The sequence below is a fragment of the Lonchura striata genome, chromosome 18 (assembly GCF_046129695.1).
Source record: "Lonchura striata isolate bLonStr1 chromosome 18, bLonStr1.mat, whole genome shotgun sequence".
Taxonomy (NCBI): Eukaryota; Metazoa; Chordata; class Aves; order Passeriformes; family Estrildidae; genus Lonchura; species Lonchura striata.
Genome location: NC_134620.1, coordinates 4,238,472 through 4,252,961, shown reverse-complemented (window position 1 = coordinate 4,252,961; position 14,490 = coordinate 4,238,472). Strand labels below are relative to the sequence as shown.

The 14,490-nt window shown below is 39.6% G+C and overlaps 2 protein-coding genes across 2 annotated transcripts in view; one reads left to right on the top strand and one right to left on the bottom strand.

The window, feature by feature from the left end:
- Positions 1–14,490, bottom strand: part of RSPH14 (radial spoke head 14 homolog) — a 73,073-nt gene that overhangs the window by 15,503 nt on the left and 43,080 nt on the right. The window lies entirely within an intron of this gene.
- Positions 2,272–14,490, top strand: part of GNAZ (G protein subunit alpha z) — a 49,553-nt gene continuing 37,334 nt past the window's right edge. The window contains exon 1 of the mRNA XM_021549917.2: positions 2,272–2,669. The gene's annotated coding sequence lies outside the window, so the exon portion shown is untranslated. The remainder of the gene's footprint in view (positions 2,670–14,490) is intronic.

Here is a 14,490-nt window from a genome sequence, read left to right as displayed (position 1 = left end):
CTGTAAACAGGCAAGGCTTTGGCTTTTGGTTCATGAATAGCCCTGGCAAGTTGAGTGAAACTTGTGCAGCCAACGAGCCCAGGAGGTTGTGTCTTGGATGCTGCACCTTGAAATGCTGCTCCCTTCAAACTCAAGCCTGCTCTGGTGGGGAAAAATGGTCACCACACTGACATAGAAGAGGAAATGGAAATCCAGTCAGATTGCACAGGTCCCTAAAATTACTCTTTATATTTCCACACAAACTATTCACTCTCTACAGTTATTTCTGTGTATTCAGTCTACCTGTTTACAGAGCACAACATTCAGAGTCCTGGGCTAAGGACCTGGATTTCTGTGCTGTTTGACTTTTGGCATTTAATCACCTGTCCAGGCTATTTGGAGACTTATTTCTCTTTACATTCCTGTGGGAGCTTAGCTACATGTAATGCAATCAATACATGCTGAAAGGCCCTAATTGAGGATTTCTGGATGCAGGACAAGGTAAGACTGAAGAAAACTTAGACATATCTGCTGAGGTATTTTTCGGTCATGTTGGTTTTTAACTCTGCCATTAATCAGCAGCAAGCTCCCATATGGTAGTGTTGAAATAACTGCTCCTAAACTTCTCAGACTTGTCTCATTACTCAGGTACTGCATGTTTGTAATTCCTTCACTGCCAGCATTTGATCTATACTCTGGTGCCTCCCTCAAAGCTGGAGGAAAGCAGGTGTTCTGTTCTAGCAGTGGAAAATGCCTAAAGCTGCTCTCTCTGTAGACAGCATGCGAATGATGATCGTCCTAGCCAGGATGATGGTGGTTGGTGCTTTATTTCTGCCACAGTTGGTTAGTGTGTGGAAGATGCCTTTTCTCACATATCAAGTACTATGCTAAAGATACATGTAATGTGACAGTTTCTATAGTAACTACTTTATGGAATTGCAGATTAAACCTGTACACCTTGTTATTGTTCTTTTATCCTATTATCTAGACTACTCAGTTACCACAGATACTTTTTTTTTATTCTATTCCCTTGCCAACATAACTATACCAGGGATTTATTCATTTGCAACTAAAGAGTATATATTAAAAACAAAACACTTAGAAGTTTTAAATTGACCACTATCTGATCTTATAAACGGAGATGTTTGTGCATGTATATTGAAAGCTAAAATTCCAAAACAAGACTGTAGAAATATTTTTATTAAAGCAGGTCAAAATTATGATTTGAATATTATTGTTTTGCTGAGAGAACAAAGCAAGTTATGTATTTCACATTTATTTTCTAACAAATTTTACTTGAACAAATTTGCCTAGATGTACTAGCAAACTTTTAATATGAATGACATCTAAGATTCATTATTATAGGAAAATTTTCTCAATATGGTATACTGATTTAAACATGAAATTATTTCATTCTTATAATTTGTCAATTCTGCTGATAATATCAGTACTGGAAGTGATATCATTTACAGGAATCAGATGCTTTCTGCTTTGTATTATGTTAGCCTTATTGTGGGAAAAAATGCCTGCATCCCGTCTGCATGTGACAGTGTCTGTTGCTATCTCCGGCAGAAGTGTATCAGTTACAAATCAAGCTTATAAAATTAGCAGTGTAGGGAGAAATCAGCTACTTGATCAGGGCTGCAGATTCAACAATGCAACTAGTACTGTAGCCAAAAGGAAAAAGACACTAGGAAAAATGTAAAATATGAATCGGGTAAATCCAATAATGAGATAAAAAGAAAACGATACTCATCGTTAATTAAAGAAAAAAAAAAGCTGTAGTAAATTACACATACACAAATGCAAAAGGCAAAAGGGGAAAATCAGAAAAAAAATATCCGCCCAGTACTGAGAGCAACTGAGTGATGGTAGAAGTGGAAAGCAAACAGCCGATAAATCCCGTGTAACTAAAGAAACTGTTTTTTCTCCCTTTACCCTTGACCGTATCCTTCCAACACGTATGTGACTGGTTGTGGAATCAAGCCTAAAACTCGTGCCGCTGCCAGAGCCGGGCACTGCTGTGCTGCAGCGAACATGGACCCGCGGAGCGGCCCCGGGTGCGGATGCAGTTGTGCAGAGGCAGAGCCCGTGGCACGTCTGTGCCCGCACATTATGTAACGCGCGAGTGCAGCGGAGCGTACGAGCCGGGGAAGAGGCACAAACCCCTCGCCAACACCCAGCTCCTTCTGCGCCGCGGCGGGGCGGGGGCTGCGGGGGCTGCGGGCCCGGCCGCCCCCCGGGCGGCAGCCGGAGCCGGAGCGGAGCCGCCCGCCGGCCGCGCCGCCGCCCCGCCCGCGGTACCCCCGCCGTTGGCGTGGAAACGGGCTGGCGGCTCCGGCTCCTCCTCCAGCGCCAGCCCCGCGCTCCCCCTGCCCGGCTCCCCGGCGAGAGCGCGGAGCACCTCCCTGTCTCCCGCGGGGGGTCGCCGGACAAGTGCTCCGCGGCCGCCCTTAGACCAGCCCGGGTTTTTTTACGGTTGTGTTTTCTAGGGAGAAGATGGGAAAGGGCAGGTTCGTGCTCCTGCTGGGGCTGCGGGGCTAGTCCCTGCAGTCGTGGTGTGTGTCTGCTCGGCAAATCACAGATGCTGATGTGAAAAAGGGCCAAAGCAGAAGAGAGGCGTCAGTGGATGAGAGCTGTTTGTACTGATGGATTGAGGAGGTGGAGGCTGCCCGCCTGGTGCTGGAGAGGTGAGTGCAATATTCCGCATTTCCTTCTCTCCTAAATCAGTTCAGTGATCAACATTTCCAAAAATAAAAAGGAACTAATATAGCAAGAAGAAAAAAAAAATGTTATTTTGAAACAATAAGCTATGCTTCTGCTGGATAAAAAACACGAGTGTCACAGTGAGGTAGGGACATTTCGCTGTGTGTAGACAAAAAATAGTAAGGGGAGGCAGGCTGCTGATACAGTGAAAATGACCTTCTCAAGGGATACTGGCCTTCTATTAGCTACTGCTTCAGCTTGGGCCCTTCTTCTAAAAATTAAGTGATCTCCCATTCCTAGCCTGAATCGTAACCCATTAATAGCCAATACCTGAGCCTTAATAAGATCCGTTGTGTTCCCTTAATGATTCAGAAAGATAATCCATTCGATTCTGCCTGTTGGGAGAAGAACCTCCACGCTATGTAGCACCTCCTCCCAGGGAAATGCAGCCTGGATAGCATTCTATCAGAAAAGACTCCTGCTGCCAAATTTCCGTAATAAGTCCTCCTGGTAGCAGTCTCATCTGCTCATTGGAAGGATGTGTGGCTCTGCAGAGCCTGGGTGCATTCCCTCTCCGTGTGTGCCCAGGCATGTGAAGGAATGAGGAGGGTTTCTATTAATCTGCACCTGTGGACGGCTCCCATCTGCACTTGTGAACCACAAGTTTTTTGGTATCTTTGCATTTGCATTTTGGGTGAGCACTTAATACACAAAACCTCCAAGCCTTCAATGTTAGCTGAGAGAGCTGCAGACAAATAGATGTCAGTTTAATTTCTGCTCACAGAACTGATCTGATCTGCTTTTGGCTGTTTCACTGTAGAAGACGTTTAATGTGTGTTCTTGCAGTATTTGTTCTGCAAGATACTGACCTATCTCAACATCTTCCTGGGAAGATTTGAGAAAAAAATCCCTCCATCATGTCTTTATAGTTGTTTATATCCATTTTCTGATAGCCTCACACCCACAAATTGATTTTTATTTGGGCTCAGTATTTCGCGCCATTGTGGGTCACACCCTTCGGGTGGCCATCAACATTTCATCCATAAAGGTTACAACAGCAGGTCAGGTGTTGTGAATGCCTACTTGTGGATCACAAAAGGGCAAAAAATGAGTGTGTACTTTGGACTTAAGGGAAATTTTGTCTGACTTTGTGGATATAGACATTGGAAGTACGAGCTGATGCCTTAGGAGCTGCTATAGGCAGAAATCCTCACTTTTCTTCAACAGGCACAGATTTGACAGCTGAACAGACACAGCTCTGCAGAATAGAGAGTGTTTTGCCATTAACCTGGCTGTCTCCATCAAATCATTTGTTTGGAAGCTATCATGCAAAAAGCTCAGATCCCTGCCCTTGGATTAAGGACATTATAGGAGGAGAGGCCTATATATATAGAAGGATGAAGATGTAGTCTTAAAGAAGCCAGCGACAGGTGTAATCAAAATAAAACCTCTTAGTTATAAGGCATATTTAGGAGAAAAACTCATGCTATCTTTTGTTACCAAAGCACTGATTGCATTTTCAGAGAAGAAACCCCTCCTGTGTACATATGTATGCTTATAAGGAAGAAAAGCTGATTAATTCTGTGCAAGGCATGGAATTTCACTCTGACAATGAACCTTACAGAGAGGAATAAACTCCGCATGCTACGTAAAGAATGCTACACCTCTGGCTGAGATTATATGCTTGTCACTTCATAGGCCACTGGTGATAAGAGTTGAATAAGTCTTCTGAAGATGCTACCTTGAATTTTGTAAGCCTCCAGAACAGTTTAATGTTTCAGTTGCAGACCTTGGTTTTGAATTTAGTGTCGGTGATCTAAAAATAACCAGCCAGGTAGCTCTGAAGGACTGAGGTGAAAGTGTTCTGGTTGTCTCAGTTCTGACTATGCACTGATGGAACAAGGTGTGTTAAATTTTAAGAAGTGTACCTAGAAACAGAAATTTGTCCCTTCTTAAGGAATCTACCTGCTAAGTGGTAGGGAAGGGGATAAGGATAACAGAAAAATCAGTAGGTAATAGAAGCTCAAATCCTTAAATGGTGAAGTCAGCTTTTCCTCTGTAGCTTAAGCAGATAAGGATTTTGACAGCAGCCTTGGTTGATACACAGAGGTGAGGCAATATAGGGAATGATGCTTTATTCTCTCTCCTCCTCCATAAATTAAAGATAAATACTTCAAATTCCTTTGGGTTAAATCACAGTAATCCCACTTATTTCAGATGAGATTCTTCAGATTTATGTAACTGAAAATGAGAGTTGAATCTGACTATTTCTGCTAAAGTTTTGTTCCTGCTTTCACAGGAGTCACTGGAAGTTTTGTCATTTATTTCAGCTGGAGAGAGCCCAGGACACACAGTTTCACTGATCAGGCTCCCCCTTGCCTTTAGGAACAGCAATGTTGAACAGTTTCTTAGCTGGTTTATGTGAGGTCACAGGCTCAATGACAAATTCAGTAACTCTCTACTTGCATCACAAACTAATTCATAAATTATCAGTTACTTGAATCATGCTTTTTTGCTGAGAAAATGGGAGTGTTATGAGTGTTATTCCCATGTTAAGGTTGACAGTACCCACCCTCAGCAGTAATAGTTTCTACACAAGCAACTATTTTCTTTTTCCTAAGAGAAAACTTAGTCAAAGGCCCTTAAAAATTATAATCTTGGCCTATGTGCATAAAATCATATTTACACTTAGCAGAATTATCCTATTTTTATTTAAAAAGAAGGCTAAATTTTGTTCTTTGTGATCCCCAAAGTATCCAGAATAAATCCACATCCATTACTAGTTATAACAGATTTCTTTCACTTACTTGAGAGGATGATATGACTTAAATTTTGTATGTTATATTCAAAGTTCACATTTTTATTAAACTTTCCGGAATTCAAGAGTGGTGATTAGGAAGTCCAAATTTCAACTCTTATATTGATGGAAGAATAATCCCAAGAAACACTATACTGTTCCAAAGCAACCATAATTGATTCTCTTTGCAAAGTTCCCTGGCAATTTAAGGTATGTGGAACAGACAAGATGACAGAGAAGGGCTAAATACAGTTTGATTTATTCTGTTATTGAATCAGGAGTTGATATATATTAACAATTTAAGTTGTTTTAGCTTTCAAGTGGAATCAAGGACAGAATTTAACCCTTGACATGAAGGCTGCAGAGAAAATACTCTTCTCTGAACTGTTGCTTTTTTTTCACCCTGAAGGGCACTGGTGGAGTTGGATGGAAGGAACAGACTGGTGATGGGGCCATCTCTTCCATCCAACCCAGACTTCAAACATTGCCTACTATTAAATAAATTTAAACTCACAACTAACAAAACACATGTCAAAAATTCAGAAAACAGCAACTCTGTATGTTGGGTTTTTTTTTTTTTTTTTAACTTTTTCAGCTCAGAGCATTTTCTGTGGTTCAGCAGAAGCTCGAGTCTCCTCAGAATCCCATTTTATTATTTAGTATTGGACACCCAGTAAATCATTAGGGAACACGGTTTTACCCAACAAATCCTATTTGCCTTTTGTTTTCTCTTTAAACCCCTTATACCAGCGAGTTGTTTCTTCTTTGGATTCCTGAGCCATCACATCAAAAACACAAATGTGATAACTTCCACATGATTCTACATTGCAGAAATAACCTGCTGGATTACCAGGCAACACCTTGGCCAACAGAAAAACTCAAAGAGGCAAATAGAAAAATTCTATTTTTTTTTTTGCTCACACATCAAGAATAAAGACTGGAAAGTAAATAATAACTTCATAGGAATTACAGTTGGTTAATCTGTTATTTTTACAGTGGACTTATTAAGTAGTAATTGCCTGGACTTGGCAATTGGAAGGAATTATTCTCATCACATTCAGACGTCCGTAACATGGATATGTACATATGGAGTAGCTGTTAAGCTGTTCCCTTTTAGCTGGTGGAAGAAAAAGAGGTTTCTCCTTTGGAGTTACCCAGACTAGTTTCTGACTACCATGTTAGCGTGAGAATGAGCTGACCTCTGGAAATGACAGCTCCTCTCCACTGCCTCCGAGGGAAGCACTGAGTAGCTCTGAGGTAGCCACCTACATGCAGATGCTAAATCTGCACAGATGAATCCCACTCTTACTGTCTATAATGTAATGTTTAATCAAGATTTACTAGTTAATGATGAAGATATTTTCACGGTTCACCATAATTATTTGTAAGTCATAATACAGTTGCCATTCCCTACCTACAAGCCCCGTTTCCTTGATAGTGACTGGGCTGGTGTTGGCTTCGTCCTCCGAGTATCTCAACAAAGGTATTGGTCATGGCACTGGAAAGGCTTCACTGGAACAGCACCAGTAATCCAAATCTTTTATCAATTCCTCCTGGTGACTCTGGCAGTATTCTAGCATACATTCCCAGTGTGTTTTTACTGATTTTCTGTGTCTGCTTTCTGTGTTTCCAAACCTTGCCCAGACAATGTGGAATAAGCACCTTTATCTTCATAAACCGCACGAACGCAAATACAATTAGGCAGCGTAGCAAGTGTTGATGTACAAATACAGTTGACACAGTTGTGTTGTGGAAGGAAACAACACAGTGGAGCTGAATTGATTACAGTTCAGTGTCATGGCACAGTAACAAAAGCCCAGCTGGGTGTTTAGTTCTGAGAGGGCTTGCTGTTCAGAGGGGGCATGCACCTGGTTTTTATATTCCTTCCTTTAAAAGAGAAAAGTGTGTATGATTCAGAAGGATACTTACCTACCAGCTAAGGGAACATCTTTCTGAAGATAATACAATTTGAGCTTTTAGGTTGGATTTTTCAAGTAAAGAGTTTTGTCTCTGAATATACAAGCTCAAGTTATATAATCCAAATATTCCAATATGTTAACAAAATATGATTTCTTTTGGATGTATACTATCTATTTATACATATATATGCATTAGAATATGTTTTTTTGTTTGGATGTCTTATGAGGAAAGAAAGACTAGGATACTGGTTGTAGCCCTCTCTAGTGTTTGTGTTACAGGACAGGATTCAAACCAATACTATCAGAAATATTTTTTAATATCATTTAAAGAACTTAATTTAATAAATTAATGCATATGATGCTAACCAAGTCCACTACAAGCTAAAATTTTCCAGAATTAACACCATTGCACTAGAGCATCTCTCGATACTGCCAGCAAGTTGATTGTTGCAACAGGGCCTTGGCAAGAAGATTTTGTCTCAAGATGCCTTTCTGTGCCTGACCTTTTAAATTTGGCAGAGTTCAGGGTACCACAGCAGAAGCCATTTTGTGATGGGAAGATCTTCATATATTCTTATCATTGCTAAGAATCTATTGAGCTTCCATGTTATATTGCTCAGTAATAGTAGAACCACACCTTAATCAGTAATTTCAGAGACATGTTTTTAATCTCTTTTTCAATCCATCTATGTCCATGAACAGATAAACTCACCTTAATTTGTAATTCAGTGACATTTATATAGGCATTTAAAATTCTAAGGCTAGCCTACTCCAAATTTGAACAATTGTTCTATTATATTGTTTCTGTTCCCTGACTAGATGTGCAATAAGTCCTCTGATTATGTTTCATACTGTGAATGTTCCTGAAAGCAAATCTGAACTTTGCCTCATCGCTGTGATTACACAGGTGTGTCAAGTTTGCTTTTTGCATGTGTGCTCACAAAAAGCAACAAATTACTGAAGACTTTATGTAATTTTTTTTATGTTACAGGAACAAATTTTTGGCTAGTAGGTTCAAGGGATCAACAATTGTTTTCAATGTGGCAAGACTTGAGGCTGATGTGCAGTTCAGTATTGTATCAGCACAATATTATTTGCTGTCACAGGTCAAGTAAATATACAATGGTCTAAACAAATTAAAGTATCAGGTAGTATCAGGAAGAGGTAGGAATCAGTGACTTTTAACACTGCAGACTACAATTCTCCCTTTTTCCAGAGAGGCCTGATTGTACCCTGCAGTCCCGAACGGTGCAAATTCTAGATAACAGCAGTTAAAAACATCTATAAAGTAATAACAGTAATAACCTACCATATAGACAAAGAACTGAATTATTGGATCTCATACAGTCCTGTTCTCTGTCAGCACATGTGGGTTATAAACTAAAATTAAATGTTTACAGAGGATATTACTGTGGTCTGTGACAAGAAAAACCTCACTCTTTGCTGTATCCATGGCATAGCAATTCTGCCCTTTTCCCACTTCTGCAGTCAAGGAAACCAAGAACAGCCACTGATACTGTGGCCTCTTGGGATCATACTTGGAAACTGTTCTAATTCACACTGCCACTTAGGCAGCACCAACCTGGCTCCACAATAAAGGCTGGATCACGAAAATTCCTTTCTCCCTCAGATGAAGACTAGAAATGTTTGAGTTTCTCTGTATTTTTGATTACTTTATGTTGCTTTTCTAGTTGTGTCTTCTGATACTGGAAAGTAATGAACACCAAGTAGAATATACCGAAATATTGTAAATCAGAAATCATTTAGACAGAATTGTTCTGGAAGAAATGGATGATGCCTGTTATAGTAAAAGTGTGCTTTGATGGGGAGATTGGGCGCACAGGCATATGGAACTCTGGGACTACCTTTAAATATTGTAGATTTAATTACCAAGTGATGGGAGAACTTCTCAGTGAGCAGCACAATTACAGTCTCTAGGTAGTTTCATTCAGTATCTTCTTTGTGGTTTCGGATACCTCCAATGACAGGAGCCTGTAAGTCATCAAAGCTTATCTATGCAACTGTAGCTTTGGATTCTGGATATATTATGTTTTCATTATTAACCTGTGAAGAATTATTCACAGACCTCATTGAAAGTTTACATAAACAAGTCAATTCAAGAAAATAGTAAAGTATTTGTTTTAAAGGAGACCAGATGGAATGCTGTCAATCTATGCAACACTGTTCTTACTCAGCTGTGAGATATGGAGTGCAAATGGAATTTCTTAGACATGGTGTTTATGATCTGTCTTTTTCTATGTTGCAAAGATTTATAGTTGATGGAGGTATGTTAACAATACATCAGTTTCATTGTTTACTTGGTGTCTGCATCTTATTATCAGAATTATAGATTCCATAATTTCTAAGATGCAATTTAAAAGGATACGCTTTTTCAGAGTTAGCTAGTTACAAAATACATAGAAAATAATATTTTTCACTACAGTTTCTTTAGCTTCTATTGGGATTGGTTAGAGGCAAGTGGTGATCAACAGAAGACAAGAAATAGAAGGTCAAGATTGAAAGATTTCAGAAAATAATACAGGTGTGCAAGAGGTCAAGGACTTGGCTCTTCCTTTTAACTTTTACAAAAACCATTAGAAATGTCACCCTTACAAATGAGCTCCCTCCTGCAATCAACACAAAACTGGGAAAGGATAGTTATTATTTTTGTGCAGAGCACTAGTTAACAGTAGACATGAGACTCTGAAATACAAACTAAAATTGTACCTCATTCTCATAAACTGAAAAAAAAGGAGAGTTCTCAGAATAGCCAAGGAGACATATACAGTATCATGATGACAATGTACTGACTTTTTAGTGCCACTCCTGTGTCTCTAATAGAGCAAAAATACTTACAGCTTTTAGTGGATGTTTCCCTATTGCGCTGACCCTTCAGCCAGCAAAGAGGTGACACAGACTTGACACAAACTGGGGTTCACTTCTCCTGAGCTATTTGGCACAAAATATTCTTTGGGATGAGGAGGAGACTGCCAGTAGGTGTGTGTCAGTGGCATTGCATCCTAATGGGATTGCTGCCAGCTGGAAGAGATTGAAACCAATTTGGAATTGCTGTAAGGTGGGTTTGGGCTGAAAGCTAAGCCAGTTGGGAGCTCTATAGCTATTGTCTGCCTTTGTGCCTTTGGCAGAGGTGGGGAGACACCTCATCGGGCATTCTCCTGGAGTTGAGAAGTAAGAAATTTTATGTACCTTGTTTTCTGGAATGCCTGTAGCTTTTTTGGTGTAGATTATGTGTTCTCTTACTACTGAGGTGCATCCTGAAGGAGAATTTTTCAGCCTTGCTACAACAGAGATGCAAAAGTTGTTTGAAAGTCAGAGAGGGCTTTAAAAGGTAGCCCTTTTCATAGTTAAAATACTGATTCCAGGCTCAATTTAAGTCTTGAGGCATGCTGTAAATGAAACAAAATGTAACAAAAGTTGTGTTTTTAGGCACAATTGTTCTGGTAGTTATTAATCAAGGAACAGTGTGATACTTAACCAGAGGTACCTGACATTACTGAAAATGCAGACCCCACACCTCACCCCAGTCAGCCAAGTAATCCGAGTGCCCTCAGAGATGTCCTTGTAGTCCTTTAATGAAGTTTTCAAGATGAATTCTTGTTCTGCTGTGCATTGTGGATATTTCCCTCCCATCCTCTCCCCTTGGTAAATCTGCTTTGTGAGTTTAAGGTGGATTTGGAATCCCTACAGCTGCAATAGCTTTTGCACTGTTTTGACCCAAATATGGCTTGCTGAGAAATTCGTGTCCAGCCCCTCTGCAGAAGGCTGGATGTGCTGTGGGTAACGTCCACCATGTGTATTATTTCATGTCCCAGATCTGTGCCTATTTCACAGAGCTGCTTCTACAACAATATCAACAGTAGATTTTTAGTGAGCAAAAAGAAATAAAATGGTGAGTCATCAGCTTTTTCCCTGCATATCTCATCTGTGTGAAATGCAGAATGCTAACTAGAATAGTTAGGCATCAGCGATAAAATTCCAGCTTTATGTGCCATCTTAATAGTAGGCTAGAGTGTCACCAGAAGTATTTTTTTCCTGGTAATATGAGAAATGAATAACTAAGGATCCACTGCTGAATAATGAATAAACTAAAGGCTCGATTAGCACCTTTCAGCTTTCAGATAATTTTAGCGCTGCAGCTGCTTGAGTCAAGAAGAGATGTCACTGAGAGTAAAAGGAACAGAAAAGCAACTACCTGAGATGCTGCTGTTAAAGCTGTGCTGTGAGGGTGATGGTGTACATTTGGCTGGTCAGTGAGACTTCTCCTTAAGCTGATAGGACAGACTCATGCAGATAAAAACCGCAAAATTTGAGGATTTTACTATTAACAATAGCAGTAGATCATGTGTGTAGTCTCATAAATCAGTCCATCAGTTCTCAAAATATGATTCAAGAGCCTGCTTCAAAAAAAAAGGAATGAAATTACCAGGGTCCCAAAATGCTGAGCTGACCTCTATGTACCTCAAAGAGGAGACGACAAGTCCAGTTAGGGTGTGACCTGAGCAAAGGAGAACTTGTACAACAGAAGAGAGATGGATTATTTAGAGACAGAATTGAAGGGCTAAAGGATCACTAAAAATATAGACATACTGGCTGCAGGACTAGGAAGTTTGCAGGACTACAGAGAATAAAAAAAATGGGGGGAAAATGTCTGAACGATGAGAATGCCCTTACATGCAACACAACTTGAACAGGAGCACTGATTACCCTCCTCCCCCTCTCTCCCCACACACACCACATATACACAGAAAAGTACTGGTAGTGTTAATAGAACACCAAAATATCATCAGTATGTGCAACAAAATTAGAAGCTACACCTGTTAATATTACTAGTAGTGGTACAGTTACCAATAAAAAATAAAATATAAAAAAAAAATACTGGATTTTTGTGTGTCCCTAGTAACAAAAATAAATCTATCATTCATATATTTCAGGTCTGGGGAAAAATAACAAAGTTGCTTGAGGCTGAAAAATAACAACTTTGTCCAGCTAAATCTAAATCATGGTACTTCTATGTTAAAGTAAATACCCAACTAAAAATATACACAAACTTCCTCAAAAGATGGACTTACATTTAGCAGCTTATTTTGTTACTTATCAGTTTTAACAGTAATTAATTTTAATGAATATACAATACCTAAATTTTTCTATTTGTTTTATAGACAAAAAATCTATTCTTGGAATTATAAGAAAGCCATCCACAATTTTGACAGAATCGGTATAACCCTATGGATACGTGAAGCCATCCAACCAAGTCTTGTCGTAGCGTGACTCAAAATGGATGTGGTCAGTCTGGCCTCTGCTCTTCTAAGATTGATGAAACTAGGAACAAACATAGTGAATAACTGCAAAAGCCAGGCAGGGAACATGTGCACAGAACAAGAAATTAATGTTGAAACACAATGATACTGATAATGCTTCAGCATTTCCTAGAAATACAGTCACGCTGAGATCATACAAAAGCGGGGAGCTGAAAATTAAACTATGTTCATATCTATTTTTACAGAAGTTCTCACTGTAAATATTCTGATATATGAAGAGTATGAATCATGCACTGAATACTAAATTTTCATCAGTAAAACAGTCTATATTGCTGGTACTTTGGTATCCTGCTTGTAGTGTTGTTAAATACATTGTTTTTATTTTCATCCTGTTCAAAACCAAATACATTTTGGCTCATTTAAAAACCTATTGAAGTCAATAAAACCATTACTTTTTATGGTAAGCAGATCACAGACAGCACTTTACAGGGTTTGCAATATTTTTACTCTTATTTTCTCTTAATAAATACTGTCACTGTTTCTGGCAAGGAAGAACTATGAATACCCTCACCCCAAAGTGTCACTTTTCATTGGGTATCATTTCACCATAATTACTTAAGTTCCTCTAGCTCATTTTACATTCTCATTTAGTGCCACATAAAAATATTTTTCATCTCAGTAGAAAAAGCAAGGTTGAATAAGAGGAAAAACCTAACATTATCTAAGGAACTTAAACTCTTCAGAGCACAAGTGGTGAAAAACACACTGAGACTATTGCTAGAGATGTTTGCACTGCTACTTTAGCTTCACTTTTTTGGATCAATCAGGCCTTCATCCTCTTCAAAACTACAACCTGCATCTCCATCCATGACCAACTTGCTTATTAAAAGGCTTTTTTTAAAAAGACTGATGAAACGAATTTAACCACCAGTGTCCTCTAATATTCATTGTATGTTCAACATAAGCTGCTTAAAATCAATCGCGGGTGAGGAGCCAGCAGGGAGTGACTGGGATCCCTGTGCTGTGTGGTGGTGGGTGTGTAACTGCAGCAACTGCAGCTGGGGTGTGAGGAGGGTGTGATCACCCCTCCAGAGGGAGAGAATTGAAAGGAGAGACTGAAGAGAAACCCTCGTAGCTGCTAAACCTCAAAAGGATGTTAGGTTCTTTCTGGCAGCAGCAATTAGTCAGTGGTGGGCTTTTGTGTTGGTGTTTTGTTTTGGTTTTGTTCAGGGAGAGGTGTCAGTGAAGGAAAAATGGGAGCTAAAGAGGTTGATGCATCAGATACCAAGGACTTTTTGATTTACTCTGAGTGAAAAAGAACTTTGTTTCTATAGGTCTCTACAGAACTTTATCTAGATGGCAAAATAATGGCCTGGCTTGGCTTTTGAAACCAGGAGCTTATTGGCTATTGTACAATGTTGTACTGAAATGTTTCTGGTTGCAGAGTTCTTTTCTGTGAAGTAACACTATACCTGTGTTTTGGATTTGGCACAAAGCAATTTCATATCAAAACCAGAACATGGGTAACTTACTTCATATTCATCTTAGAAAAAAAGGTCCTTTGAATTTGAGAGTAACTCCAACAACAGCTCAGCTGTCTGAGATGTACCTGCCGAAGCTCTGGCAGGCAGCAGGAGTGTACGACTGTCAGAGCTTCTGAATTTCAAAAGAGAAGCAGAATGAGACCAGGCGTAGGCTGCAGCTGTAATCTGTGCTTGGTAGCATCCAAGTCCTCTCCCATGAGTCACACTGCTGAGAACATCGTGGATTCTCTTTAGCCTCTTGGGATTTTTTTTTTTGGCCCTGCGCT